The sequence below is a fragment of the Protopterus annectens genome, chromosome 1.part1 (genome assembly GCF_019279795.1).
Source record: "Protopterus annectens isolate FY-2018-M chromosome 1.part1, PAN1.0, whole genome shotgun sequence".
NCBI lineage: Eukaryota > Metazoa > Chordata > Ceratodontiformes > Protopteridae > Protopterus > Protopterus annectens.
The window spans coordinates 620,667,085-620,693,203 of record NC_056726.1 but is presented as its reverse complement, the minus strand read 5'-3'; the positions used below and the strand labels follow the sequence as shown (position 1 = coordinate 620,693,203).

The window sequence follows — 26,119 nt, the reverse complement described above, 5'->3', positions numbered from 1 at the left end:
TTCTGTGTTATGCATTGTCTGCTGTGAAGTTATTATAACACTGGACAAGCTATTTTTAGAGCTGTATAACGTATTTCATGTCTCTTTTGAAATTGACTGAAATGCAAAGCTTTTCCTTTATTTTATAAGTTATTTTTCTTGCGTGTCCACCTGCATGTATGTATTTTTGGTCACCCCAGAGGTACTTTTTGTGTGTGTGTGTGTGTGTGTGTGTGTGTGTATGTGTACAACAAAACCTGGTTGTATGATGTTACTGGACTTCTAATAGGAAAAATAGCCATTTCATGGCAGCTATGTTTGTATACCAGCAACAGTGTGAGAGTCTGATGGTGGTGGGAAGGGGGAGTAACATAATGCTATATATGAGTTTGAATTGCCACAGTTGAGAGTTGAGAGTATCTTTTAATAACTTATTTTGTGAATTAGTGTGAGAAAATAATATGCAGTAGTTGGCATAGTGCATGCGTACATACCTATGGTGTATTGAATTTTTTTCCTAATTCACTGCCTGCTCTAGCACGGCTCTTGAAAGGTTTCAAGAGCCAAGCCAAACACTTAGGCTTGGCTCTTCTGTGAAAATCTCAGGCTTGCTCACCTTTACCAATAACTAGTAACAACTCAGACAGTGTAGTATACCCAGTTCAACTCCCACTTTATAAACTCAGTACTCTTTCTTACTAAATAAAACTCTCCCACCACCCTCACTATCCCAACTTCATCTAATAACAATAACACATGCTTCACTTTCTAAACAGTCCCAACCAGCACAGTAATCAAATACCTACAAAAACTCATACCAACAACCGTAGCAACAGACAACCAACTGACAGAGTACATAAAAAACCTGCTTCTGAAGCTCTAGCCTTGTGTGTTTCTATACTAATTAAATGATCCATAACAGAAAACCATGTTGCAGCCATATGGAAGAAACTTTCATAATTCCACTCCGCACAGGTTTAAATTCAACTGACCTATTCAACTGTAGACCCATAGTTAGAAAAATGGATCCAATCCCAGCTCCTCAAATATCTTACCCAAAGTAATCTTCTCTCCATAACCCAATATGGTTTCTGGTCCAGACATCGCGTAATGACTGCTTCTATTAGCTTTACCAGTTCTAACAACCACAATAGAAATAATGGTAACCTACTATCAGCACTCTTCTTGGAGCTGTCAAAGGCCTTTCACGCAGTTTCTCATAAAAAAAACTCTCAGCGAACTCTCCTCTTTAGGTCTAAATGACTCATCTCTTACCTGGTTTCATAGCTATTTCACAAACAGACAACATTCAATAGAATGGAAACAAGAATTCTCCTTTTTCCTTCCAGGTACAGTTGGAGTTCCACAAGGATCAACACTGGTCCCACTTCCACTTAATACATTTGTAAACAAACTCCATACCACCACAAAAATGCAAATACAGTCTAGTAATGCAGATGATGCAGCCCTCATCTGCTATGCAGTAACATTACAAATCTTCCACGAAATCACTCAACAGTCTTTCTCATCTGCCACTTCTTGGCTAGGCAGTGCAAACCTACTCCTAAATGCAAAAAAGACTAAACTAATGCTCTTTATACCAAAACAATTTAATATGCAAACAATAATTTCCATATTGTCTCAACTGACAATACAAAAACTGAAACTGTAACAGAAACCAGGTTACTTGGAGTACTCATAGAATACAGACTCAAATAGGACTTACATATTCTCCAAACTATCAAAAACACACACAAAAAAAACTAGGCTCCCTACATAATCAAATCAATATTTTACAGTATCCACATGAAAATCCAAAGCAGCAGCTTCCCTACTCCCATTTCTTTTGTATGCATCACGTAGCTTCACAAATCTGAACAATACCCTTAATTTCAAATGTGATGCATGCTATAATAAAATGGCAACACTTGTCACATAGTCATCTCCTAAAACCCACAACTGCATGGCCCTAAATTACTTTAACTAGCTAGAGCTCCCAAATCAGCAAACCTACTCCCAACTCACTACTCTGCTGGAAAATCACTCCTCTCACTATGTCTCAAAACTGTGGAACTGCATCACACTACAGTTAGAGCTTACATTAAAAAATGCTTTAAAAGTCTGCTAAAAACAGCATCTGCAAGGCACCTGGATCTGCTCTTGCTCTACACCTGGACAATATCTTTCTGATCCAGAAGAAAATATAAGCTGCAATACCTCTGACAAAATAATAGTTGTTCTGTGCTAAATTCCCATACTGTGATTACAGTAGCAGATAAAAGGGAAAGTGTAATAAACATTTCACTGATTATATTTCTTAACTACCTAGTATTACTTAATCCTCATTCTCCCTCATCATACCTCTCCTTACTAATTTCAAGCCAAACGTCAATCTTTGTCTTCCCTTGTTTTTTTGTTTTTTTCTTTGTATTTCTGTCTACTACAAACTTATGCAAATGCACAGGCTATCTCTTATTTTTCTCTTCTTCCTATAGTCACAAATAGAATGGTGCAAGGTTACATTGCTCATCTGTTGCAGCTAATTATGTATGCAAATATGTATATGTAGCCAAGATGAAAATTATGTATACAATATGGAAAATTAAAATATACTGTAGATTGTTTTATGTATGTGAATACTGGAACTTTTCTCCCCAGATCTTCACAGAAAAAGGACATCTATCCCAGTCGGACTTTCCCATGCAATAAAGATAAAATAAAAGTAAAATAAAAAATAAATATTGCTGTTTATTAATGATTTTTATTGTATTTTATAAGTGCATGGCTATGCTTTTACATAATAAAACACTTTTTTTCATTTATTCAAAAACATTTTATTTCTGTGAATTCATTCTATTTATGTTTAATTCCTTTGTGAATAATCTAAGACGTTTAAATGTAAATATAGGCAATTACGCACACTCTTCCAATTTATATCTGAAAAATCTCTACAGCATTTTACAGGCAGAGTCAAAGTAGTACACAAGTCTATACTTTGGGAAACATGTTCTCTGATGTTTTTACTTAACTAAGTAGAAACTATGAGCATAATGAAGTCACTACAACCTTGGTTCTCAACAAAATATTATGTTTATTTTGGCATTCCATTAAAATGTGTGCGAACATCTCTCAAGTACCACTGCAAAATACACAGTGGGCCAATCGTATTAAAAGCACTCTCGGACTGAGCAAAATAAAGAAAGGAAAAGTGGATATTTGCTTCTATAATCCATACAGAAATGTGCTGGGGGCTTATATTTATACTTAAATCTTTATAGAGGTGAATTAGTACTAGTACTTTTCCATTTCTGATTGACTAGATGTATCCTTCCTTTCTTCTTTGCTGCTCAGTTTGCCTTTTATTACTAGTCTAATTTTCTGTTGTAAAAATTGCTGAAAATCTTGTTTTAGAATTTTTAAGACCACTGAATCTGTTTCTATGTACACCTTAAGCAAGAAATTCTGTTTTTGTAGTAGACAGAGGTAATGGTGTATCCTTGCTTTCTGTATGTATTTGTAAGACTATAGTACAGTTGTTTAAGTAAACATACCATAACAGTAGTTTTCTGAATGATCACTGCTGCAGTATCCAAAGCCATATGGATTGTATCCTGTACAGGATACAACAGCTGACCAGCTTCCAAAGGTTTCAGAGCATCTTCCATGTGCCCAGGCCATTAATCAGCTTGAACTGAGCTTGACCAGAAGTCAGGTTTGGGCATCAAGCCCTTCAGAGCTTTCATGACAACTCAGAGAGGGACGTTAAAGCAGTAAGTGGACAATGCTAGGAATATGACAATAAAAGTCCACAGTCTGCCATAAAAACATACAAAAAATAAAGGGGGATGGAGGGAGAGAGTGGCTACTGCAACAGTGATCATTCAAACATCTACTGTTATGCTAAGTTTACTTTTACAGCTGTACTATGTTTCTCAGAAGGATCACTACTATAGTAACCTAAGCTATATGGGTACATTACCATAGCTTAAACTGACTGCGAGGAGGAAGGATTAGAATCCAACAGTCTCTGGAGAATGGTCTTAGCAAAGCCTGTGCTAGACCTGTACAAGTAATGTGGTTTAAAGTGCTTTGTAAAACTGTGATCAGAGGACCAAGTTCTGCTTCTAGAATATTTCTAGCATACAGCCTTATCCAGAATGCCACAGATGAAGCCAAGGCCCTGGATGTGTGGGCCTTAACTCTGCCTGGAATCGGTCTGTTATGGTGGGTGAATCAAAAATAAGAGCACGAGACAACCATTTTGAAATAGTCTGTTTTGGCAAAGGTTGTCCTTTTCCTTACCTTCACAAGAAATCCACAACTGAGCAAAAGTTCTAAAAGATTTAATTCTGTTAAGACAGTATCTGAGTTGTTTGTGGAGGTCCAAGGCGTGGAGTGGGTCTATATCAGTTCATCAAAATCTACTTACATCGAACTGCTATTCATTTAATCGATATAATCGAACTTCCCTTCATCAAGTGTTCAAATCAGTGAATGCTTTTCCCCAGGTAAGGAAACTAGTTGACCAACATATGGAAATTTGTCCTTTTTGCCACTGTAGTACGATCCTGGAGTTGGTATATATAAGTAGGTGTGTGGGAGGTGCAACTTGTTGGGTTTAATTTAATGTGTTTGTGTGTTGGTTGGTGTGCTGGACAACTAGTTTCCTTACCTGGGAAAAACATTTGCTGATTTGAACGTTCCGTGAAGGGAAGTTCAATGATGTTGGTTTGATAAATAGCAGTTCCATGTAAGTAGATTTCGATGAAATAATATAGACCCCAAGGAGAATGCTTTCTCCCTCATTTTTAGGTTCTGGAAATAAAACATGGAACCCAGCTTAAGACAAACTTGGATACAACTTCAAGAATATATGAAGGATTGCTTCTTAAGGAAACCCTATCTTCGTGGAAAACGAGAGAAGACGAACTAACCATGACAGCTTGCAACTCAGATACTCTTGTAGCAGAGGTTAGAGCAATTAATAATACTGTTTTCCATGTTAAGAAGGTACAGTTGTGTACACTTACCATAAATGTAGATGTCTGAGTGTATTCACTGTTGCAGTCATCACATTTGGGTTATCTGCTTGCAGGTAGCCCTCAGTCTGCCTGATTATCAACGTCTTGGGTCCTTCATTGGTTGCTGTCTCATCTTCCATGACATCAGGTAGTCAGGGGTATAAAGCATGCAGCCGACACCATTACATAAGTTTTTCTTGCCCCAGATGTCAGGTGCCCCCATAATAGGAAGCAATTATATACAAGGTTACACCTCCAACAAAAAAGCAAATACACCAAAAATCTTTAAGCATAGTAAAGAATAGAGGTATAGTCAATAGAAGTCAGGGGGCTGGAGGGAGGGTAACCAGGACTGCAACAGTGAATACACTCACACATCAACATTTATGGGATGTGTACACAACTGTACTATGTTCTTCATGTTTCACTGTTGCAGTCATCACATTTGGGTAGATTCCCAAAGCTAAGGATGGGAGGAGGCAATTATATAGCATTTGGATCAGCTAAAAGACCCTGCAAGACTGCAGTGGCAAAGTCAGCTCTGGATTTAGAAATAAAATTGGCAAGTGGTAATGCTTGGTGAAGGTATGTACAGAACTCCAGGTAGCAGCTTCTAAGATGTCCCGGGTAGGGACACCTCTGAGAAAGGCTGTAGAGGTAGATGCAGCCCTGGTTGAATGTGGTCTTATTCCCTGTTGGGTAGGTTTTCCATGGTGCTTACAGCAGAAATGAATGCAATGGTCTATCCACTTAGAAATGGTTTGCTTTGAAATGGCCTTCCCCTCTGCAGCAAATACCACCAGCAGCTGCTCAGATTTCCTGAGAGGCTTAGTCCTGTCCAAGTAAAATCCAAGTTGTCTGTGCACATCCAAGGAATGCAGTATTCATTCCCCTTTGTTCTGTGGATTAGAAAAGAAGTTTAGCAAATGAATGGACTGATTAAGGGCCACACTGGATACCACCTTGGGCATAAATGAGGGATTGGTCCTGAGGGACACCCTGTCCGCATGAAAGATGATGAAGGGCTCCATTGCCATAAGGGCTTGTAATTCAAACACCCTTCTTGCTGAAGTGATGGCTAGAAGGAAGGCTGTTTTCCAAGAAAGGAATTTCAACTCTGCATTTGCAGCTGGCTCAAAGGGAAGAAGAGTGAGCTTTTCCAATACAAAGTTAAGGTCCCAGGCAGGAGTAAAGGCTCTCCTGGGTGGTCTTAAGTTTTTGGCCCTTCTGAGGAACTGCTTCAGCAGTGGATGAGAGAAGAGGGGTGGTTCTGTGTTGTAATGTGCTGAAATGGCTGAGGCATGAATTATGATGAAAGAAAATGAAAGGCCCTTGTGAAGCATCTCAGTTAAGTATTGAAGAATATGGGGTAAACTGGGCACTGCTGTGCCCATCCCCTGAGTATGGCCCCAGGAACAGAATCTTTTCCATTTTTCAGCATAGGATTTTCTAGTACTAGGCCTCCTTGCCTCCAGAATGACATCCATCACTTGCTTACTGAGGGATGGTAATGGAGCGTTCAGGTAATTAGCCAGGCTGCAAGGTTCAGGGTTTGAAGATGTGGGTGCAGAATCTGGCCCTCCTGCTGGGACAGCAAAGCAGGGGTCTGAGGCAGGTGCCATGGTGCCAGCAGTGACACACTGTGCAAGAGCAGGTACCAGTGTTGGCTTGGCCAGTCCGGTGCAATCAGTATTGTCCTTGGTTTGTCCTGTTTGATCTTTAGTAGCCCTTTGGAGAGGAGAGGCAGAGGGGGAAAGGTATAAACTGATAGGTTTTTTCCAGGTGAAGGACAGGGAATCCACTTTCCAAGCCTGTTTGTGGAGAGTCCTTGTGCAGAATTTGTCCAATTGGTTGTTCTGAGGGGAGGCAAACAGGTCTAACTCTGGGCTCCCCCATTTGTTTCTCAACATGTTGACTATCTTTGGTTCCAGTTTCCACTCGTGTGGGTCCATGAGATTTCTGCTTAGGTCGTCTGCCAGTGTATTTAGCTTTCCTGGCAGGAATTGAGCCTGTAGGTGCACTTGGTAGCTCAAAGCTGTGTTCCACAGAACCATGGCTAGTCTGCAGACAGGGTATGAGTGGGTTCCCCCCTGCTTGTTTATGTACCACATAACAGTGGTGTTGTCCGTCTTTACCAATAATTGTCTTGGAAGAATGTGGTCATTGAAGGCTGTCAGAGCATTCTGTACAGCTAACATTTCTTTTTGATTGATATGCAGGTGCATTTGACTTGGGTTCCATTTGCCCTGAATGCACTGCCCTGCCAAGTGAGCCCCGTATGCATAGTCTGATGTGTCTGTTGTTAGGGTTTGGGTGGCAGGGGGTAGAGTGAATGGCAGTCCCTTGTTTTGGTGGTAGGCCTCTGCCCACCAAAGGAACTCTATCTTTAGACAAGGTATGATAGGAATCATTGATTCTAGATCCTGAGAATGTTGACACCATAGGCTTTTTAGATACCATTGTAGTTTCCTCATATGCAGTCTTGCATATGGAATTAGTAGAATGCAAGATGCCATGAACCCCAGTGCTTGCAGTATTTTCCTTGCAGATAGCTGGGTCTTTGTGGCCAGTAGATTGAAGTAGGCTGTCACATGAACTTGTTTCTCTGGCATGAGGTAGGCCATCTGGGAAATTGTATTAAAGCTTGCTCCCAGGAATACTATTTGTTGGCAGGGTACAAAATTTGATTTCTTTTCGTTTATGGTGTACCCCAGAGACGTTAGCAATTTTTTTGCAAATGACAGATGATTTAATAGTATGTCTTGGCTTTCTGCCTGAATTAGACAATCGTCCAGGTATGGGTATATCTGAATATTTCTTTGCCTGCAAAATGCAATGACTGGAGCTAGGCACTTTGTGAATACCCTGGGCACAGTAGATAAGCCACAGAGAACTGATAGTGCATGCAGCCTGCTCTGAAGTGTAGTTATCTTCTGCAAGATTCCCTTATTGGGATGTGCAGGTAGGCTTCCTTTAAATCCAGTGTTGCCAACCAGGCATTTTTGCCTAGCATGAGAAGCAGCTGATGAAGAGTTAGCACCTTGAATTTTGGGATTACCAAAATTGTGTTTAGCATAGACAGGTCCAGGATAGGACGCCATGAATTGTCGTTCCTGGGTACCAGGAAAAGTCTGAGTAAAAACCTTGCCCCCATTCTTCCTCTGGGACAGGTTGAATAGCCATGATGCTTAAAAGAGACAGAACCTGCTTTTGAGCCTCTGCTCAGGGTTGGTAAGGAGTGGAAGTGGAATCTGTATCCTTGGGAAACTATATTTAGAACCCATTTGTCCTGGGTAATAAGTTCCCAATTTGTTGCATGCAGGGCGATCTTTCCCCTTAAGAAATAGTGAGTTGAGCTTGGAAGGTTTAAAGTTAAGTCATTGAGAGAGTTTACCATGGGGGGGGGGTCATACTACTCCCGGCTTTGGAAGTGGGAGCCCCCCCACTGCTTAGTCCTGTGAGCACCTTGGGACAGAAGCCTGGGTGTTCTTTTGGTTCTGGGTTTGGACTGAGAAGGCCTGGAAGAGGCAGGAAAGGACCAATTCTTAGAGGGCCAATGCCTACTAAATCTGGGGGGGGGGGGGGGCTGTACTTGCAGGAAATCTTTAACAGTTAGCATAGATTTAGCCCCCCCCCCCCATCTTTTTAAGTACTTCTGCTTTGTTGCCAAACAGGCGGTCTTGGTTTAAGGGAGCATCCAGTAATTTAGCTTTAACATGATCTGGCAAAGATTGCTCCTTAAGCCAAGCATGCCTTTTAAGTACAGACCCAGTGACAGCAGCCCTGCAAGATGCCTCTAATGAATCAAAACCACACTGCAAAGTATGTTTTCCCACATGTTCAGCAGAATGCATTAAATCCTGTAATTCTTTATTTTCAGCACAGTCAGGAATCAACATGATTTTCTGTTTAAGCAATCCAATAATATGCTGCTGATACTTCAACATATGAAACTGGCAGTTTAAGGCCCTAATGGCCAACGTTGCAGAAGTGTATACCTTCTTACCCCATCTATCCAACGCCCTGGAATCTCTATCAGAGGGGGTAGGATTTTTGGCAGTAGTGGCCTTAATGCCCTTGGGTCCCTGTGAAATGGTCTCATGATCCGCAGTAGGATTTTTAAAGAGGAACTTGTGAGAGTCAGGTACCCTGTAATACCTATCAGGTTTACTGGGAGCAGGAGGTAAAGAGTCAGGGGCCAGGCTAGATTCTGAGAAGGCATCATCTACAATGTCCAGTACAGGAGGGATAGCTAAAGACCTGTGTTGAGGCAGGAGTAAGAATTCCCTAAGCCTCTTTTTGGAGTCAGAGTAATCCTGACTTTCCCAGTGGAAATGCTCAAAGGTTTCACCAAAAGAGAAATCCTCTGGAGGGGAAGCAGAGAGAATGGAGTCCTCTGCATCAGAATCCTCATAGGCAGATAAGAGCAAATCCTGGTCATCAGTAAAAACAAAAATTTCAGAATCCTGATCAGAAGAATCAGAAGGAAAATCAGTTCTAGGTCTCTTAGAGGGAGAATGGTGGCTTCCCCTGATTAGAGTAATAAGGTCTTCAGCCATTCTTATCATTTGTTTTTTAGGCACAGGGGCCTGACCATGTGGTCTGGGCATTGGTTTTCTGGGCATGGATCGAGTTTTAGGCCTTGAAGAAGCAGATGGCATTGGTTTAATATGCAAGTCAGTAGGCCTGAATACACCCTCAGAAGCCAGTGCCTGCACAGCGGCTCTGGACCCTTCCAAGGTAGAGGCATCCACAGGATCCACAGTCGAAGAAGCATCTCACAGCATACCGGACTCCGAATGGGTCTCAGTAGAGGCCTGTGAATCTGAAGTAGCGGGTATCAGGGGCTGCGAAAGCACCTCACTGAGTACCGGTGAACTGGTGACTAGCTTAGGAGAAGCGTCATTGGCAGCTTTGGACCTATGCGGTCTGTCTCTGTCTTTATCTTTGCGTTTTTTCAGAATGTCGGTAGTCAGGTGGCTTACCGAAGCCATTTCTGGATAACTGAACCGAGTACCAAAATATTTAGATGCAAAAATGAACCGATAATGAATAGTACGAGGTCTGAATAAGGCACAAAACCGACAGCGAGGTACGTCATGGTCTGGGCCTAGGCAAGGAATGCAGTACGAATGAAAATCTTTATGAGGTATTTGCTTTCCACAAGAAATACAATTGTTAACTTTTACTGACATTGGTTTAGAGCAAGAAAAAGGTTCCCCAACGGGGTCCTTAGCTTAGTTGAAGACTTCGGATCTGAAACTCAAAAACAAAAATTTCAGGAGTCGGCCGACGGACACTTGTGAACTGCTTCTGCTTTGGGTACTGCACGGCAAGAAAGACTGATGTAATGGTGTCGGCTGCATGCTTTATACCCCTGACTACCTGACGTCATGGAAGATGAGACAGCAACCGATGAAGGACCCAAGACTTTGATAATCAGGCCGACTGAGGCCTATCTGAAAACAGATAACCTAAATGTGATGACTGCAACAGTGAAACACGAAGAACATCATCAAGTCATCCTGATGAGCTGCTTCAAATGGAGAGCAATAGTTAGGTTTTCTAACACAAAATTAAGATCTCAGTGAGAATGCACCAAATTCATAGGAGGTTTCCTATGCAATACCCCTTTCAAAAATACATTTTGAAATGAGGTATTATTGAAAGAGGGGGACAACAAGAGATATTTAGATTTATCAGGAAGTTACATTTGAAATTTTATTTTTCTCAGCATTATGGCTGTAGGTATAATTATAATGAAGAATGCAGTTTGGAAACTGATGTTAGCAACGATAGCTTTTTTTCTTGTATTTCTGATGAGTTTGATTCTCAAATAACAAATGCTTATACTCTTTTGGATACAGATGGTATTAAGCATCAGAGTAAATTTATTCCTCCATACACAAATAATACTATTATTCAATTTTCTGAAATGTTACAGTTTTCTTTACAACACTTGGTAAATTCTTTTGAAAAAAGTTCTTGTTCCTTTAATATGACTAAGTGTGAATGGCTTGCACTGAAGAATCTTATGAATAGGAATGATTTGATTATTAAACCTTCTGATAAGGGAAATAAGATTGTGTTGTTACACTATACTCAGTATTATGATATGTGTATGAAACATTTGAAGGATAGTTCTACGTATCAGATCTGTGCTCACAAGGATTATATGAAATCAATAGCTTTATTTGCTATTTTGATGGAAAAAGGTGTTCGTTTGGGCTATTTTGATAAAAAAGCCTTAGACACTAAATTTAATATAGATAATTGTTCATTAGCTACTTTTTATTGTCTTCCCAAACTGCATAAGAGTCTTTATAATCCTCCTGGTCGCCCTATTATTGCGGCTACCAACTATTTTTTACATAATGCAGGAGAAGTTATACATAAATACTTATTGCCATATGTACAAAAATTGGATTCATATATTCAGAACTCTTTTGATTTTATTCAGAAAATTTCACATGTGCATTGGAGTCAAGATATGTTCTGGATATGTTTAGATGTGGTGAGTTTGTATACTAATATTAATCATTGAGATGGTATTCGAGCTTTACATTATTTCTTAGGTGATAGCCCTGTTTCTCATTATGTTTTGGATTTAACTGAGTTTTGCTTGTCTAATAATTTTTTTAGTTTTAATGAAAATATTTACCATCAAATTAAGGGTACTGCCATGGGGGCGCCTTTTGCCCCCATGTATGCTAATATTTTCATGGCAAAATTTGAATTAGATTATATTTATACTAATAATTTTGTACAGAATCATGTGTTGTTATATTTCAGATATATTGATGACTTAATTTTTTTGTGTCAGGGAGGCGTTGACTTAGTATCTAATTTTGTACTTGAACTTAATAATAATAAATGTGATATTAAATTTGATGGCTTGCAAGTAGGGCCAAAAGTCAATTTTTTAGATATCACTTTAGTGGGCAAAGTAGATGAACCGATATTCACTTCGGTTCATCAAAAATTTATCGATGGGAACCAATATTTGTTTGGAACTAGTTGTCATCCTCCTCATACTATTGAATCCTTACCTTATGGAGAAATTGTCAGGCTGTCTAGATTATGTAATGACTATCAAGATTTAAACAGATCTGTAAACTTGTTGACAGTTTTTTACATAGAGGCTATTCAATTCAATGCCTGATGGATTCTATAAATAAGTTTATTACAACCATAGAGGGTCATACTAACCAGACTAATATACCTAAAAAATATAATAAAGTACAAATAGATGATATCTATTTTGTCACCACATATAATTTATTGAGTAACAAGATCTGGAACATAGTGAGATACTATTGGAAATTTTAAAAAATTGATAGAGTTCTGGGTAAATTACTTCCTGCTAATCCTAAAATTGCTTTTAAAAGGGGTCAAAGTTTACATGATATGTTAGTGAGAGCATATTATATATGCCCTACTGACAAGTTGAAACTTGCACTAAATACTTTTGGCACTGTACCTTGTTATACTTGTACCGTGTGCCCTTTGATAAAATTAACATTTGATAAAATAAATAATAAAATATTTGTACCAATCAAATTGTTTTCTTGCTATACTGAAGGGGTTATTTATTGTCTCAAATGTCCATGTAATCTTTTTTACATTGGAGAAACTAAGAGAAAATTTAGGGTTAGATTGCAGGAACATGTTCGTGATATTAGGAAGGGGGTTATAGAAAATTCAGTTGCATCACATTTCTTAGAATTTCATAATAGTAATGCAAATTTATTACAGGCAACCATTTTAGAGCAGATTTTTGTTAAAAAAGGTGATTATAAGCTACTAAAAAATATGTTATTGTATAAAGAGTCTATCTTTATATTAAAATATAATACATTATCACCGAATGGTTTAAATATGGAAATTAATTGGAAATATTTATTGTAATTTATGCTTTGTATAATTATGTTTTTTTTCTTTTTCTCTATTTATGAAATGGAGTCTCTTTAAATGTTATATTGATTAATTGATTGATTAATTGATTTTTAAGGTATATAAGGGAGTGGTTTTGTATTATTATTTTGTACTCATTGAAGGCTGTGTTAGCCGAGGCGCTAAGTCTTGTTTTAAAGAATAAACCTACGTGGAATCATTGTCGTTGATTCAAAATATTTGGTCTTTCTGACCTTTTCTTTGGTTGTTTGGTAGATTCTAAGAAGGCATCATCTACAATGTCCAGTACAGGAGGGATAGCCAAAGACCTGTGTTGAGGCAGGAGTAAGAATTCCCTAAGCCTCTTTTTGGAGTCAGAGTAATCCTGACTTTCCCAGTGGAAATGCTCCCTAAGTGTATGCAAGGTTTCACCAAAAGAGAAATCCTCTGGAGGGGAAGCAGAGAGAATGGAGTCCTCTGCATCAGAATCCTCATAGGTAGATAAGAGCAAATCCTGGTCATCAGTAAAAACAAAAATTTCAGAATCCTGATCAGAAGAATCAGAAGGAAAATCAGTTCTAGGTCTCTTAGAGGGAGAATGGTGGCTTCCCCTGATTAGAGTAATAAGGTCTTCAGCCATTCTTATCATTTGTTTTTTAGGCACAGGGGCCTGACCATGTGGTCTGGGCATTGGTTTTCTGGGCATGGATCGAGTTTTAGGCCTTGAAGAAGCAGATGGCATTGGTTTAATATGCAAGTCAGTAGGCCTGAATACACCCTCAGAAGCCAGTGCCTGCACAGCGGCTCTGGACCCTTCCAAGGTAGAGGCATCCACAGGATCCACAGTCGAAGAAGCATCTCACAGCATACCGGACTCCGAATGGGTCTCAGTAGAGGCCTGTGAATCTGAAGTAGCGGGTATCAGGGGCTGCGAAAGCACCTCACTGAGTACCGGTGAACTGGTGACTAGCTTAGGAGAAGCGTCATTGGCAGCTTTGGACCTATGCGGTCTTTCTCTGTCTTTATCTTTGCGTTTTTTCAGAATGTCGGTAGTCAGGTGGCTTACCGAAGCCATTTCTGGATAACTGAACCGAGTACCAAAATATTTAGATGCAAAAATGAACCGATGATGAATAGTACGAGGTCTGAATAAGGCACAAAACCGACAGCGAGGTACGTCATGGTCTGGGCCTAGGCAAGGAATGCAGTACGAATGAAAATCTTTATGAGGTATTTGCTTTCCACAAGAAATACAATTGTTAACTTTTACTGACATTGGTTTAGAGCAAGAAAAAGGTTCTAGCAACGGGGTCCTTAGCTTAGTTGAAGACTTCGGATCTGAAACTCAAAAACAAAAATTTCAGGAGTCGGCCGACAGACACTTGTGAACTGCTTCTGCTTTGGGTACTGCACGGCAAGAAAGACTGATGTAATAGCGTCGGCTGCATGCTTTATACCCCTGACTACCTGACGTCATGGAAGATGAGACAGCAACCGATGAAGGACCCAAGACTTTGATAATCAGGCCGACTGAGGCCTATCTGAAAACAGATAACCTAAATGTGATGACTGCAACAGTGAAACACGAATAACATCATCAAGTCATCCTGATGAGCTGCTTCAAATGGAGAGCAATAGTTAGGTTTTCTAACACAAAATTAAGATCTCAATGAGAATGCACCAAATTCATAGGAGGTTTCCTATGCAATACCCCTTTCAAAAATACATTTTGAAATGAGGTATTATTGAAAGAGGGGGATCCATGGGCAGACATGCTGAAACAGCTGACAAGTGAACCTTGACTGAGGAGTAAGACAGGCCATAAGATAGTAACTCACCACAAATACTGTGGAACCACAGAAACACTAGCCCTGAATGGGTGCTGGTTCTTTTGTTGACACCAACTTGAAAACATTTTTCATTTGCTAATATAGGACTTTCAGGTAGCAGGCTTTCTTGCCTTCAATAATACCTGCTGCATGTCATTATAAAAATGTGCCTAAAAGGTATTAAACGTTTATCACCAAGGAAGTCAGCTACAGTTATTTGGGGTGGAATATATCAAACACTCTGATTTTGGGTGAGTTCTCTGTGAGGAAGCTTGTGGTAATTGCCTATGGTCATTTCCAAAAGAAGGGAGAGCAACTCTTGCCTGGACCACAATTACCTTTGAGGAGTCCTTCTGAATCTTCAGAATGACCCTGGATATTAGTGGAAAGTTTGAAAAGCATACTGGAGCATCCATGTCCACAAAAAAGAAAAATCAACTGTTTTCTAGACCTTCTTGCATGAAGTCCTAGAGTAGAATTTTGCCAATTGATTGTAAACAGTGGCAAATAGATCTATTTGAGGTGTTCTCCATGGCTGGACCAATACTTGGAAGATCCCCTTGATGCTCATCTGAAGACATCCCCTCTATCTGGACCACATCTCCCCTTAAAAAGCATAATCAATGAGCTCTCTCCCACCCAGGACTGGCATGCCCACCCCTCCATGCCTCTCTGTCAGTCAACCAAGCCACTAATCGAATCTGGGTTGACTTGGCCATAATCAGGGCTTTATCTCTCTACACCACTAGAGCAGTTTTCAAGTTTTGAATTTTTTTCTCTTATTTGTCAGCTGAGGGACTTCCGACTGGGAAGATTCAGAGGCCATCGTAGCCTAAGATAGCTCCTATTTCTCTGATTTTCAAGATGTATTCTAAGGGAAATTAAATGACTCTAATGTTTTAGGTGCAAAACATTGACAAATGGAGTACTCTTTATGGTTATGACTGGGTCCTAATCAGAATTCAAGTATCTCTCTCTCTCTCTCTCTCTGTAAGGTATCATCTTACCAAAGACAAATTTAGCTCTCCTAGTTAACATAAAAGGCAGCACAGTGGTGTAGTGGTTAGTGCTGTCAGCTCACAGCAAGAGGTTCTCCAGTTCGATTCTCAGCTGGGGTGCCTTCTGTGTGGAGTCTGCATGACCTCCTTGCATTCGTGTGGGTTTTCTACAGGCACTCCAGTTTCCTCCCACATTCCAAGACATGCAGGAGGTGGATTGGACAGTCTAAACTGGCCCTACATGTGAGTGTGTGGGTGCGAGTGAGAATGCTGCACCCTCTGAGGAAGATTGGGCCTTGGGCTAGCAATCTGAGTCCGTAAAACCTGTAACCGCTACAGAAACAATGAGTGCTAAAAGATGTTCACTGGCCAATGTACCACATGGTGCATAAACGGGAGAGACAGATTTGACATGAAAAATATAAATTTTGGTGGGGAAAAAAAAAACGAAAGAGGAAGCTTCCTTAATGTGGTTACTTGTCTACCCAAAACAATAGAAACTGGCATAAGCTGTACAGCTGACAGACCAAAAAGTCTCACTATTCAGGCTGATATCAAGAAAGTTAGGAGGATTTTAACACCAGTTCATCCCTTACATACCAGTTTGCAATCTAGCACTTAGGGAATACATTAGCCAAATGACATGACAAGAAGACGCCCAAGCTTCAGTATACTGGCTGGATGTATGGTAGCCTTGGAAGATATTTCCCATATGTAATGAATACTGCAAAAGTATCAAAGAAAGACATGTGCAATGTATTCAGTCTACTGTTTAGGGGTGAAAAGGTTATAATTCTATCACAAATCAGAAGCCAAACTATTCTGAAAAGCCATGAGCCTCACCTGGGAATATCAAAGTACAAAGAAAAGGCTAAAGATATATAATCACCTAACATGACAGCATAGGCACAGCAAGTGGTGCAAAATAGTTTGCTCTGCACATGCACAGAAATGAAAATCAGAAACAGGAATGCTTACTTCATGAACTTCCAGTATTACCTTGACTACAAAAAGGAAATGCTTTGTTTCAGAAGAATAATCTCAGCTTTCAGACTATGTACTCACTAGTATTTAAAGTATCCACAACAGCACCTACTGCAATAAATCTATCCGCAAGACATGGACTACCACAGCAAGTGATATCGAGTTAAGAATTTAAATATTTTTCAAGAGCACATGAGCTTCAGTATATTGGGTCAAGTTGAAAACGTCTGCAATCATATGGGTAAGCGGGACATACAATCCAGTCAGTGAAAAACTTGCAGAAATGTGAAATGTCATACCCAGTGTTAAACAATTTGCTGAAGAACTGTCAGACATCAGAACCAATGGGCATTCATCTTGTTTTGTTATACACCAGAAATTTGCCTCTGCAAACTGTAGGTTTATCATCTTCACAATTACTGACAGGAAGATTGATAAACAAACTGCCATTTTTTTTTAGTCTATTAGCACTAGAAAACAAAAATGCAGATGAAACTGAATCAGCACCATGACACAAGTGCCAGGAATGTTACTGTTTTCTCTAAGAAGACAAGGTAGGCAGAAATCTTGCATAAAAGGAACTGTATCAGGCCACTATCAGAGTCTGAGATCATACATCCTTACTAACAAAGTGCCACACTAAAGACTAAATTATCCTCCTGTTATAATACAGTTGCACAAATTCCTACCAATGCATCACACAAAACCCACCACTGCAAGGCCTTAAAACAATTAAACTGGCTAGAAGAAAACAACTACCTCATATTTTCTCAGGTACATTCTGTATAAACTAATACATTATCCCAGAAAAATGCCCTGTATTAAAAAAATAAACTACTGTCTTATGTTCCAAGGGATCTCTGGTCCACAAAAATTCCTCCTAAGTTCTATTAAATCTAACAACTCAGTGGGACAGTCACTTTATTCCTGTTATGTATTCAAACTGTGAAATGCTATCCCACAAAATTACAAACGATAGACAAACTACCTTGCTTCAAAATGGAGCTCAAACAATACCTACATTAGTCCTGGACATGGTCATGCTCATCTCCAAGCTGACAGCTTCTCACAAGACCTCAGACTCTTCCCCTCTTCCCTAATCTTTTCCAATCTTATTGCTTCCTTGTCCAAGAGAACCCCCCCCCCCCCCTTTAAAACTTCTCTGACATTCATTCCCATTTCATACCTTGAATGTCACTTCCTCATTCTCTTTGTATGACTCAATATATTTGCCCCTGAAATCAACAACTCAGCTCTCCTGTCAGTCTTTTACCTTACCTACACTTTATCTCAGACATGTTTTGATAATTTCCTTCACCTTATTTTCTCTGTTAAACCTTTACAACTCTATTACTAGCTCATGCTCAATACTCAAAACAAATATTTCTCTCTCACTTACATCAATAGTATCAACCACCAATCAATGTATTATCTTATTGTACAGATTCAAGCTGATTGCATTAAATCTGTTACACGTAACTACTTTCTAAATTAAATGTACTATATGAACTTGCCCTTTATCAGTCCACACAGAACTCATTCTATCAACCCTGTATTTTACTGTAGCTCACGTATGTAAATATTATTTACTTTGTATAACTGTGCTAAAAACAATATTGTTCTTAAAAATAAGACTGTTGATTACAAACATTATGCAATGGAACTTATCTCTCCAGGCCTCCACTGAAAATTGGTCACACCCAGTCAGATTTTCCTGGAAAACAAAGACAATAAATAAATAATAATACTTTGTTTAAAGAAAGGAGGGTGGCCACAGTGGTGCAGCGGTTAGCGTTGCCACCTCACAGCAAGAGGTTCTTCGGTTCGATCCGTGGCTGGGGTGCCTTCTGTGTGGAGTCTGCATGTCCTCCCTGTGGTCATGTGGGTTTCCTCTGGGTGCTCCGGTTTCCTCCCACATCCCAAAGACATGCTGTAGGTGGATTGGACACTCTAAATTGGCCCTAGGTGTGAGTGAGTGCATGTGTGCGCCTTTCGTGGAAGGTTGGGCGCCAGGCTGACAACTCGACACTGTAAAACTCCACTGCCAATCATGGGCAGACAGATGATCTGCTGTGGCGACCCCTAACCGGGAAAAAACCGAAAGAAGAAGATGACTTTGTTTAAAGAAAGGACACGTGACTGTACAACAAAAATATAGATGTCTGTTGAAGCTAAAAAGCCAAGTCTATTATAAGCCAGAGAGACCAATACCTGAAATTTCTGAGATGCTTGAGATTCCTGTGAACTGTCCTTAGAAGATTAGAAAATTGCAATTTCAGATTTTACATGAAGAAATGTCACAAGTTTTGAATAGAATACAGTCTAAGAACTGTTGCCTTCCATTGTTGCCGCTAAGACTGGTGATGCTTTATTACTAATGGCTATATTAGTAGATATGTTAGAATTGTCAAAAACACTCAAATTCAATGGCTGTGCATATGAAGTTTATAGTTAAAATAATTTTCATGTAGTGGGTTTCTATAATGTTGAGTATTTTCCCATGACCCACTAGCATAGTGTATTTTTAACTAGTTCCTCAGATCAGACTGATGTATTTGTTGATATAGCAAAGTATTCTCAAAGATGTTCTTCTCTGATCATGTTTGGTTCTCTGCAGACCCACAGAAAGTACAGCTGTGTACACTTACCATAAATGTAGATGTTCGAGTGTATTCACTGTTGCAGCCATTACATTCGGGTAATCTGCTGGCAGGTTGCCCTCAGTTGGCCTGAATTCCAAAGTCTTGGGTCCTGCATCGGTTGCTGTCTCCTCTTCCATGCCATTTTCTTTAGTCTTTCTTGCCCCAGATGTCAGGTGCCCCCCAAAAAGTTAGCAAAAAAAAAAAAAAAAAAAAAATATATATATATATATATATATATATATATATATATATATATAAACTATATATACATGCAATAATACAAACTTTACCTTCATCTACAAGCAAATAAACCACATAGGTTGTAGAAGATAGTGAAGGAAAGAGAAATTCCAGAATAAAAGGGGGATGGCGGGCAGGTAACCTGGACTGCAACAGTGAACACACTCGAACATCTACATTTATGGTAAGTGTACACAACTGTACTATGTTCTTTGTGTTTCACTGTTGCAGTCATTACATTTGGGTAGAATCCCAAAGCTATGGATGGGAGGATGGCGCTAAACAGCATTAGGAGCGGCTATAAGACTCTGCAGAACTGCAGTGGCAAAGCCTGCCCTGGACTTAGGGTAGAGAGGCAAATGATAATGCTTTGTAAAAGTGTGAACAGAACTCCAAGTAGCAGTCTCTAGAATGTCTTTGGTTGGTACTCCTCTAAGAAAAGCTGCTGATGCAGCTGCAGCTCTGGTGGAATGAGAACTAATGCCCTTGAGCACAGGTTTGCCATGGTGTAAGTAGCAGAAACAAATGCAGTGACTTATCCACTTTGAAATAGTCTGCTTTGAAATAGCTTTTCCTTCGGATCCTGCAACATATGTCACTAGTAACTGCTCAGTTTTTCTTAGAGCTTTAGTCCTGCTCAAGTAGAATCTTAGATGTCTGTGTACATCCAATGAATGCAGAATCCTCCCCCCCCCCCCTTGCTCTGCGGATTTGTATAAAAGGTTGGCATTTTTTTTAAGAGCCACACTGGAAACCACCTTAGGCATAAATGAAGGATTGGTCTTCAGGGACACCCTGTCTGGGTAAAAAATGATAAAAGGCTCCACAGCCATGAGGGCCTGTAGTTCTGAGACTCTTCTTGCTGAAGTAATTGCCAGGAGCAGAGCTGTTTTCCATGATAAGAACTTTAGGTCTGCAGTAGCAGCTGGTTCAAATGGAGGCAGGGTGAGTTTTTCCAACACATAATTGAGGTCCCATGCAAGAATTGGAGATCTTCTGGGAGGCCTTAAATTTTTGGCCCCTCTAAGATACTGCTTTAGTAAAGGATGAGAAAAGATTGGTGACTCTGTGTTGTAATGAGCCGAGATAGCGGAGGCATGGATTTTTATTGATGAAAAAGATAGGCCTTTGTCAAGCATCTCAGTCAAGTATTGTAAAATCTGAGGAATATTTGGCTCTGCTGTATCAGTTCCTTGTGCTTGGTTCCAAGCACAGAATCTCTTCCATTTATCAGCATAAGATTTTCTAGTACTAGGCCTTCTGGCTTCCAAAATGACATCCATCACAGCTTTACTGAGAGGTGTTATTTGAATAACTACATGATCAGCCATGCTGCCAGGTTCAGTGCTTGGCGCTGATTGTGCAGGATTTGATTGTTTTGCTGGGACAGTAAGTGAGGAATTTGAGGTAAGTACCAAGCTGGGAATTGAGACATGTTCCTTAGGATTGGGTACCAGTATTGGCGGGGCCAGTCCGGGGCAATTAGTATCATCTTTTCATCTTTGGTTTCTCCTGTCTGACTTTTAGTAGTACCTTGGGAAGAAGAGGCAGAGGAGGAAAGGCGTAAACTGATTGGTTTTTCCAACTGAAGGATAGGGCGTCCACTTTCCATGTTTGTCTGTGATAAGTCCTTATGCAGAATTTTTTCAGTTGATAATTTCGAGGAGAGGCAAATAGGTCTATGTCCGGTCTCCCCCATTTCTTTACTATCATGCTGAAGATTTGTGGATCTAGTTTCCACTTGTGTGGGTCCATAAGGTTTCTGCTTAAATCGTCTGCCAGAGTATTTTGCTTTCCTGGCAGGAATTGAGCTTGAAGATGTACTTGGTAAGTCAAGGCTGTGTCCCACAGTGCCATGGCTAGTCTGCAAAGGGGGTATGAGTGCGTGCCCCCTGCTTGTTTATATACCACATCACAGTGGAGTTGTCCATCTTTATCAGTAGTTGTCCTGGATGAAGTAAGTCCTTGAAGGCTGTCAGGGCACTTTGAACAGCTAACATCTCTTTTTGATTGATATGCAGATGCATTTGTTTTGGGGTCCATATGCCCTGAATGCATCTTCCCGCCAGGTGGGCCCCCCATGCATAATTTGATGCATTTGTTGTTAAGGTTTGGCAGGCAGGGGGTAGAGTGAAAGTCCATCCCATGTTCTGGTGACATGCCTTTGCCCACCATAGAAACTCCTTTTGTAGGCAGGGAATGAGAGGAATCATTGCTTCCAGACTGTGACAATGTTGACTCCATAAACCTTTTTGGTACCATTGTAGTTTCCTCATATGCAGTCTTGCATATGGAATCAGTAGGATGCAGGATGCCATTAACCCCAAAGCCTGCAGAGTTTATCTTGCAGATAACTAGGTTTTTGTTGCCATCGGTTTGAAGCAAGTAGTCAGTTGACTTTGCTTGTCTGGCATGAGGAAAGCCATCTGGGTAGTTGTATTCAAGCTTGCACCCAGGAATGTTATCTTTTGAGAGGGTACCAGTTGTAATTTCTTTTCATTTATTGTGTACCCTAGGCATGTTAGAAGCCTTTTCACAAATGCCAGGTGCTGAAGAAGAATGTCCTTGTTCTCTGCTTGAATGAGACAGTCGTCCAAGTAAGGATAAATTTGTATACTTTTTTGTCTGCAAAATGCAATTACTGGTGCCAGACACTTTGTAAAGACCCTGGGCGCAGTAGATAAGCCAAAGGGCAGTGCAGAGAATTGGTAATGCAAAGAGCCAGCCTTGAAACGGAGGTATTTTCTGCATGATTCCCTTATTGGGATATGCAGGTATGCCTCTTTTAGATCTAATGTCACCAGCCAAGCGTTCTTGCCCAGCATGGGCAGAAGCTGCTGTAAAGTTAGCATTTTGAATTTTGGAATGCCCAGGTATGTGTTCAGAATTGATAAGTCCAGTATTGGGCGCCAGGCCTTGTCTTTTCTGGGTACCAAGAACAGTCTTGAATAAAAACCTTGTCCTTTTTCCTGTTCTGGTACTGGCTGAATAGCCCTCATATCCATGAGGGACGTAACCTGTTTCTGTACCTCTGCCCATTGATTTTTTGCCAGATCCGGCCAACCGTTTGCCATTGGCAGAGTATGGAAGTGGAATCTGTATCCCTGAGATTCTATGTTTAGCACCCACTTGTCCTGGGTTATTAACTGCCAATTTTGAGCAAAAAGTGCTAACTTTCCCCCTAAGGGTGCTGCCAAAAGGTAAGTGCTTGGTGATAGCAGAGGGAAGTCATTGAGACTGTTTTCTGTAGGGTTGCGCTTTATCTCCTCCAGATTTGGAGGTAGAAGCACCCCATTGCTTTGACCTGTAAGAATCTTGTGCCTGGTATCTGGAACCTTTAGGGCATCTGGATTTGCCCCTTTGAGCTCTGTTGGACACAGGAAAGGACCAATTTTTTGTAGGCCAGTGTCTACTGAATCTTGGTGGCTGCACTTGTAAGAAGTCTTTTATAGTTTGCATAGACTTAGCTTTGTCCTCCATTTTCTTTAAAACCTCTTCTGCATTAATACCGAACAGAGTATCATGCTGTAAATGTGCATCCAGTAATTTAGCTTTAACATGATCAGACAAATTTTGCTCTTTTAGCCAGGCATGCCTCCTAATCACAGATCCAGTAACTGTGGCCCTGCAGGAGGCCTCTAAGGAATCAAAACCATATTGCAAGGTATGCTTTCCAATTTGTTCTGCTGCATGCAATAATTCCTGCAATTCTTTATTTTCTGCACATTCAGAAATCAACATCATTTTCTGTTTCAGCAATCCAATAACATGTTGTTGATACTTGAGCATATGAAACTGGCAGTTTAAGGCCCTAATTGCCAAGGTTGCAGATGTATAAACCTTCTTTCCCCATCTATCCAGTGCTCTTGAATCTCTGTCAGAGGGGGTAGGATTTTTTGCTGTTGAGGCCTTAACCCCGTTTGGACTCTGTGAAATTGTTTCAGGGTCAGCAGCAAGGTTTCTAATTAAAAATTTGTGTGAGTCAGGGACCCTGTAATATCTGTCTGGCTTGCTGGGAGCCGGAGGTAAGGAGTCTGGAATCAAGCTTTTCTCCGAAAACACATCATCCACAATGTCTAAACCAGGAGGTACGGCTAAAGGCCTATTCTGAGGGAGAAGGAAATCCCTGAGCCTCTTTTTTGATTCTGAGAAATCTTGACTCTCCCAGTGAAAATGCTCCCTCAAAGTATGCAAGGTTTCTCCAAATGAATAATCCTCAGGAGGTGATGCAGATGGGATAGAGTCCTCTGCATCAGAATCCTCATAGGGAGGTATAGATAATTCCTGATCAGAAGAAATAGAAACCTGATCTGAAGATTCATAATCAGTGCCTTGCCTAGGCCTCTTATCAGGAGGGGGTTGGGAACCCCTGATCAAGGTAATTAGGTCTTCAGCCATTTTGATCATCTGTTTTTTGGGCATAGAGGCATGTGCACGTGGCTCATGTGTCAGTTTTTAGCTTTAGAAGTTGCTTTTGTCTTTGATTTTGAAGTTGGTGTCAGTTTTATATAAAAATGTTGAGGCCTGAATACACCCTCAGAAGCCGGTGCCTGCTCAGCGGCTCCGGACCCATCTGAGGGAGAGACATCCGTGGGTACAATACTTTGAAGATCTCGTGGTGTGCCAGACTCCACATGGGTCTCGGTAGGGGCCTGCGACTCGAAAGTAGCGGGTATCAGGGGCTGCAAAAGTACCTCACTGAGTACCGGCGAACCTGCGACTGGCTTAGGAGAAGCTTCGTTGTCGGTTTTGGACCTCAACGGTCTGTCTCTGTCCTTTTCCTTGTGCTTTTTGTGTACTCCGGTAGTCGGATTGCTATCCGACGACATTTCAGGGTAGTTAAATCTGTTTCCAAAATATTTTGAGGCAAAAATATACCGACGTTTAATAGTGCATTGGTTAAATCTAGCACAAAACTGACAGCCAGGCATGTTGTGAAAAGGGCCTAGGCAAGGAATACAGTATAAATGAAAGTCCTTATGAGGTATTTGCTTTCCACAAGTAATACAATTATTAACTTTTTCTGACATCTATATGGAGCAAGAAAAAAGTTTCCCCCACGGGGTACTTAGCTTTAGTGAAGACTTCGGTTCTGCAACTCGAAAATTTCAGGAGTCGGCCGACTGGCACTTGCGAACTGCTTCTGCTTTGGGCACCGCACGGCAAGAAATACTCAAGAAAATGGCGTTGGCTGCTTGTTTTATACCCCCTTGATGACCTGACGTCATGGAAGAGGAGACAGCAACTGACGCAGGACCCAAGACTTTGGAATTCAGGCCGACTGAGGGCAACCTGCCAGCAGATTACCCAAATGTAATGACTGCAACAGTGAAACACGAAGAACATTGCCTATTCACATGTGAAACACAGGCATTTATTACAATATATCACCTGAATAAACAAGTCTCAAATTACTTCTGCATGCACTGGCAGCTGTTTAAAACAGATCCAAAAAAGGAGATAAGAATAATTAGTCCTGGACATCAGCAGGTTACTAAAGTTGTAGACAAAAGACTAGTGAATATCTGGCATGAACACTTCCTTCAGCTTTTCATTGTGAAAGAGGGATAAAGCTTGAAGTTCTACAATTAAAACATTCCACTGTAAATGGAGTTCTATGAAGGAAGGAGAGATGTTCACAAGTATCTGGCATCTCTACTATAGAGTAGCTACTTTCATCTCCAAATGTTTTAGCCTGAAATATCACTCACTTTTTAGATTACACACCTTTGAGTTCTGTTTTATATATTACAATAACAGAAAAAAGGAACATTGTACTGAATCTTCGCAGTATAAATATTTTCAGCTTTTCTGGCTGCTTGTAGCTTGTTATGGTAACTAGGAATGCAAATAATATTTATGTGCTGTGCATTCTTTGTGCTAATAGGAAATATTATTGTGTAGTATATCTCCATCAGACTGCCCTGCCCTTAATCCTTTTCTTACTCAGTACCATTCAAATAGACCTCCTCAGATCCGAAAACCAACTGCTCCTAAAGGTGAAAAAAAAAAAACCTTTTAGCTGGCCACATGCTCTACTCCTTTACTATCATCAAACTGTGGAACTCCCTCCCATCATCAGTTAGGGCTACCAGCAATGCAGTTTTCTTCAAAAAAATCCCTGATGGGACACCTTTCCTCTCTATGGCAGTGCACATGTGGCATTACTGCACCTCTCAAAACTTGACTCCCTCTTTCACCATTATTTCTACACCTTCATTAAGTACTACTTTCGTCTACTCAAAATCTTCTACCTACCAGTATCATTAATCATAAAAATTATTCTCAAGTCTTTCTATCTTGAAACATCTACTCAACAACAGTACTTGTACTATGTGTCATATATGCCTTCCTATACTTAGTTTAGGATTTCATAAGTGTTTATATTTGTACTATGTTGCCAGAACTTAAGTTACTGACATGATTAACTTATTTACTCTAACTGTGATGCATTAATTGTGAATAACTACCATATCTCTTATACTGCACTTAAATACTGTTCATAGGTAGGTACTAGGCTATTGGCCCTAGGG

General features: G+C 40.3%; 1 protein-coding gene across 1 annotated transcript in view; it reads right to left on the bottom strand.

Moving 5' to 3' along the window:
• EYA4 (EYA transcriptional coactivator and phosphatase 4) overlaps positions 1 to 26,119 on the bottom strand; it is a 3,122,134-nt gene that overhangs the window by 209,200 nt on the left and 2,886,815 nt on the right. The gene's annotated exons all lie outside the window — the stretch shown is intronic.